Source organism: Culex quinquefasciatus, chromosome 2 (genome assembly GCF_015732765.1).
Source record: "Culex quinquefasciatus strain JHB chromosome 2, VPISU_Cqui_1.0_pri_paternal, whole genome shotgun sequence".
NCBI classification, from domain to species: domain Eukaryota; kingdom Metazoa; phylum Arthropoda; class Insecta; order Diptera; family Culicidae; genus Culex; species Culex quinquefasciatus.
In genome coordinates this window covers 87,600,035-87,606,301 of record NC_051862.1, presented here as the reverse complement: position 1 = coordinate 87,606,301, position 6,267 = coordinate 87,600,035, and positions in this window count along the sequence as shown.

Genomic DNA, 6,267 nt, shown 5'->3' with positions numbered 1-6,267 from the left:
TCTAAATGAATTAAAAAAAACCAACTATAGACAATGTTGTAAATACAGAAACTGAACAACAAATAAAAAAATACTTCAAAAATGAAAATTCATTATCATGGTTCAGAGTATCAGAGTAGAAACACAAACAATTAGTCTTTTGAATATAATCGGAAGATCAACAATACTTATAACTTCCATGTTATTTTTAAATTGGCAAACGTATACTTTATGATATTTCGTTTCAACTAGAAATGACAAATATTTAAAGATAGCTGAACTTAAACGTGGTGATTATTGCATTCGATCGTAATATTTCGATCGTAATTTCTCGACTCAAGATCGAGATTTCTCGATCGTAATATTACGATCGTAATTTGTCAATGGTAAGTCGTAGTTTGTCGATGGTAAGTCGTAATTTGTAGATAGTAGATTGAGATCATTCGATCGTAATTTCTCGATCTACCATCGACAAATTACGACCGACGATCGAGAAAATCTCGATATGGGTTCGGAGCTCGTTTTGAAAACTTTTTTATTTAATTCATGATTTTCAAAAAAACAAAAAAATTAAAAATTTCAAAATTTTAAAAATTTCAAAATTTCAAACATTTTAAACATTTCAAAAATTTCAAACATTTCAAACATTTCAAAAATTTCAAAAATTCAAAATTTCAAAATTTCAAAATTCAAAAAAATTCAAAAATTCAAAAATTTTAATTTTTTTAAATTTCAAAAATTTCAAAAATTATAAAAATTTCAAAAATTTCAAAAAATTTAAAAATTCAAGAAATTTCAAAAATTTCAAAAATTTCAAAAAAATCAAAAATTAAAAAAAAAAAAATTAAAAATTTTAAAAATTTTAAATTTTTTTAATTTCAAAATTTAAAAATTTCAAAAATTCAAAAATTTGACAAATTTCAAGAATTTCAAAACTTTCAACAATTTAAAATTTTCAAAAATTTAAAAAAATTTGATTTTTGTTTAATTTTTAAACATTTTGAAATTTTTAAATTTTTAAATGTTTTGAATTTTTAAAAATTTTAAACTTTTAAAATTTTTGATATTCTTAAAGTTTTTAAAATTTTTAAACTTTCAAAAATTTAAAATTATAAAAAATTGGAATTTTTGAAATTTCTAAATAAGATTTTTCTCAATTTTTCTTATTTTTCATATTAAAAATTAAACTTAGATTTTTTTAAAAATATTTTGCTTAAAATAAAAAAATATTCAAAAAACGGTATTACAAATTACGATCGTAATTTCTCGATCCACGATCGAGAAAAATCAGGGGGCAGAAAAAATATTTTTACAATAAACTTCAAATTTCAATGAAAATTCTAGTGCAACCAACTGAAATCAAATTAAAATACATTCTCCTGCGTTTAAAATCATTTTTAGCATGTTTGGGTTTATTAAAAATCTTAAGATTTTTGAAAATTTTCGATGCAAAAACTTTTTTTTCGATACAATTTTTGTTTTAGTCAGATCTTAGATTTTTTGAAATCTAATGATTGCAAAACAACTGAACTAATGTAAAATGCATTTTAAAACACTTTTTTCAATTAAATGTGAAGACTATGGCTTGTTATTAAATTTTTTATATTTTTTTATTTTTTTGCCCCCTCCCCTTGACCTCGGCCAGGGTCGAGGGACAAAAACTTTTTTAAATATTTGCATCGGCCTAAACTCAAAATTTCTAGGAATATTTTTTGCAATTTCATTAGTTTATTCATGGTTTCAAAACGTAAAAAAGTTTTTCAATTTTGGATTTTATTCGATATTTAAGTTTTCCAAAACTGAAAATCAAGCATCATCTATAGCAGGTAATTTTTCCATACTCTCAAAAAAGTTCAAGGGCAATATTTGGAAAAAAAACTCAAACTGGATGGCCAGAAAATCGTTCTATCTAAAGTTCAGTTTTCTCTTCGAAGGCGAATTAGTATCCTATGTTTTCACAAAGGATGATCCTGCCGTTGAGAACAAAGGTCGGTATAAGCCTTTCAGACTAGAACGGGAAACTAATTCGCGGCACCTGAAGAAAATGTTGTTTTTTTTTTAGCCAGGCAAAGTATACAGACAAGAACGACCTCCCAGGATTTCTTGGCAAATAACGCCTGAAAAAGTACAAATTTCTTGAAAAATGCAGGCCAGGGTGACCACTCAAAGCCCATTTTCAAAAACCGACTTTTTCCCGACTTTTCCAGAATGCTCAAATAATAGGCATTTCTTATCTATAGAATAATTTCAAACATAAAACTTTCTATAAGAAAAGTCAATACTAATCATCGAGAAAAAATCTAAATGAATTTAAAAAAAAAAACAACTATAGACAATTTTGTAAATACGAAACTGAACAACAAATAAAAAAATACTTCAAAAATGGAAATTCATTATCATGGTTCAGAGTATCAGAGTAGAAGCACAAACAATTAGTCTTTTGAATATAATCGGAAGATCAACAATACTTATAACTTCCATGTTATTTTTAAATTGGCAAACGTATACTTTATGATATTTCGTTTCAACTAGAAATGACAAATATTTAAAGATAGCTGAACTTAAAATTTCGTTCCTTTTTTTAAATTTCATCATCATTTAAACATAATTGTTATTCTTTCAAAGGATTTAGAAAAACCAGGAAATTCATAAAAAATTGTTTGCCAAGTTCCGTTTTTAATGTTGTAATTTTTGATATTGATTTTTTAATCAATGTTAATTTATCTAGTGGCCAGTATTTAACTCTTTTTTTATTTTTTCAATGAAAATTTAGTTTGATATGATTTGTGTTTTCCAACTTATATCAAGCAAAATGTTTGAAGAGGCAAATTTTTAACAATTTTGCAATAAACTCAAAATTTCTTGGAATATTTTTGCAATTTCATTAGTTTATGCATGGTTTCAAAACGTAAAAAGTTTTTCAATTTTGGATTTTATTCGATATTTAAGTTTTCCGAAAACTGAAAATCAAGCATCATCTATAGCAGGTAATTTTTCCATACTCTCAAAAAAAGTTCAAGGGCAATATTTGGAAAAAAATATTAAAGTTACTTAATGAATTTAGTTAAACAGTTAAAAATATTTACAAAAAAAATGCCAAGCTCAGGTTGTAATAACTCTAAGCTGGCCATTAGGATCTATTTTTATATTATTTTTTCGTTAACTTTACCCCTTGTTTGATAAACAATAATTAATAGAGATCATTGGATTCAAAAAAAAAAATGAAAATCTTTGTCAAAGGCATCCAATATTCATTAAGATTTTGAATGTCTTAAACAGCTTTTCCTTACTCAAATATATTGAAATAGTGGAAAGAACCTTAAATTTAAAGTAAATTACCAAAGCAGAATTCAATGTATTCAATTGAAAAATTGTAGAAAAAAAAAACAAAATTATTCAATAGTTGCAAAATAATGTTCAAACAAGTATGCAATTCCCGACTTTTCCCTACTTTTTGACAAAAATCATAAATTCCCGACTTTTGCGGATTATGACGAATTCCCGACTTATTCCCGACTTTCCCGATTTCCCGACTTGAGTAGCCACCCTGTCAGGCTCATTTAAGATAGGTGATTCCGAGCAGAGCGTTTTCATTGTCGACATTGGATGCAGGTGAATGAAAGTACAGAAACCGTGTCTCGAAAGCTACAAATACATACACCACAAGGAATTAGACGAAACCGCAGGAACGGGAAAAGCACAAAACCAGATGATGCAAAATTCGAGGTTAATAACCAAATTGTAGAAAACATGACTTTGTGCATTATCGAAGGATCCCATCTCAAGCCTGTTTGAAAACAGTTATACTGAACTGTGTCATACCAAGAAATGATGTCAACCGAGATGTCAACTCAATCGATACATCTAACTCACGTCCGTAATCGTGAAATGCATGTTTCGCTGTACTCATTTACCACTACGGTCATTGCTTATTTTGAAGCCGATTTCCGTTATTAAATCAACATTTTTAGGTACATCAATAATGGAGAGTTGTTTGCTCACTTTTATTTGAGCTATTTATTACTTTGGAACAGTAAAAAAAACCTTATGAAAGCTGTAATTTATGATCAAAGTGCTGATAGGCCGATAATACAAATACGCTGAGAAATGGTATATTTCCCCTATGCATCATCATAAATTCGAAATTTGACCGTAATTATCTATAAAATTAACAAAAGTGACGCTGTACTCAAACTATTTAAACAATTCAACGTTAGGAAAATTATTAAAAATGATCGAATATCTAACCAGCCCATGCCCTAACGGCGACATAACTTAAAGTAGGTACTAGTAATGCATTAAATTTTATATCAGAAAGGCGCTGCCCTAACACGGACGTGAACCTCAAGGTGCCTCAAGTACCTTCATCAGGGGTAAGATTGGGTCATACCAAATTCAGCCTTTTTGTATGACCCAGATCCAATGGCACAGTACCTGAAATATTTAAAATTGGGAAACCCAAATTTAAATGCTACATACAACTATTTCTTTGAGCTCTTCATGTGATTTTGGACTGGCATTGCTCACAGATTTATTTGTTTTCTTCAAAACATGGTAAGACTTATTGGCAGCAGAGCAACTGGTTTGCTTCATAACAATTTTTCCAGTCATGTTGTCTGGTGATGCATGGTGCATAGACCTTATACCGGGAATAGGAGCAGATCGCTCAAGGCCAAAGGAATTCTTCAAGCATAGTTTTCTGTGTTTTACAGTTAGCGGTTGAAATGTACGCTATATTCAAATAAGAGTTTGACTCGGCCCACGTGAACAGATCTTTGGCAGGCTGGCATTTCTTAAAATTTCAAGGACTACTATGCTCTAACGCAATATATTGTAGAAAATTGATGGATTAGTAAATCATTTGCTAAGCGATACCAGGCCTTTTCAAATTGATGAATTGATATCTCAAGAATTATACAATTTACCCTGAAGTTTTAATTGAACTCAATCTAAAAACGATTCTTGAACCACCTCAGCTACCCTGAGATGATAGGTATACGTGAAGGTGGGTATACGAAGTCGAATTGAGAAGTTCATTTTTCGAGTGATTTTATATAGCCTTTCCTCATTGAGGTGAAGAAGGCAAACACACGATATCTTTTTTATCGAATTCAACAACATTCTAACCAATTTACAACTGCTGAACGATCGAAATAAGTTGAATTCTGAAGTAAGATTTATGAATGCAGGAAAAACACGCGATATGGAAGAATAAGCATTTTGTTAGTTTTAATCATAGACTTATTAGTAGTTAGTCTATGGACTTAATTATTTGGCTGATTCCTTGGCTTCTCAGCAATTTGAAATAGGATTTAAACCAAAAAAAGAGTTATTTGACCAAACTTTTGAGGCATATACAGAGCTACACGGTACTCAAAACATCCTAAAATTTTAACAATTTGACCTAAAACATGTTCGCGCGTCCGCAATAGCAGGTAGGATGTTGCTCTGCTACAAACCAACATGCGCACTATCTATGACATTTTGAGGTTTTCTAAACTCTAGCCTTTAATGTTCAATATCTCGTGCACTAAAAGAAAACATTGGCCAAATTTGGAATACCTATGTTAAATTTTCTCAGGAGCAAGATGGTGAGGTCAAAACTGCACTTAAATATACGCTTGATATGAAATTTAGGAACATGTGTTCACACAAGGAAAAATTAGTAATTTAAAAACGGACTGTGTCAATCTACGTTCTACTTCGAAGTTGCGTCAAAATGAGTCCTTGAACAACTATCTACGAAAAAAAAAAAACAGCAACAACAAAGGAGAGGGTTGAATCGAAATTCTTGCTTGTATTGTCCCATGTCATTTTTGGACGATATTGACTTTTTATCATTTTTATGTTTAGTTTGATGTGTACTTTAAGAAAAACACATAAAATCTGGTACTTTGTTCGTAAACTCATTGAAAACAACACCAAGTCTGTTCGTCCCATCGTTGAACTTCTACGCATATTTGTCCTACCAAGTATTTTCTATCACGAAATCATTTCTTTGACGTCGTATTGTACCTTGTTTACCTGTTGTATAGCAAGAGGATTACAAATATGGGTGATAAAATTTTAACCGGGGTGATTAGGGACATATAGGACGGATAGGGACCCACGGGACAGTTATGCGTAGAAACACAGAAATCGATCAAAAAATTTCAATCGCGTTTTTCTCAGTTGCCCTTTTTTGAGCATGGGACAATTATGCGTAGAACGGCAGTATAGCTCCACCAAATTTAAGAGCGAGTCCACGAGCAAAGCATACCCATCTCGCATCGACCTCACCAATCTGCC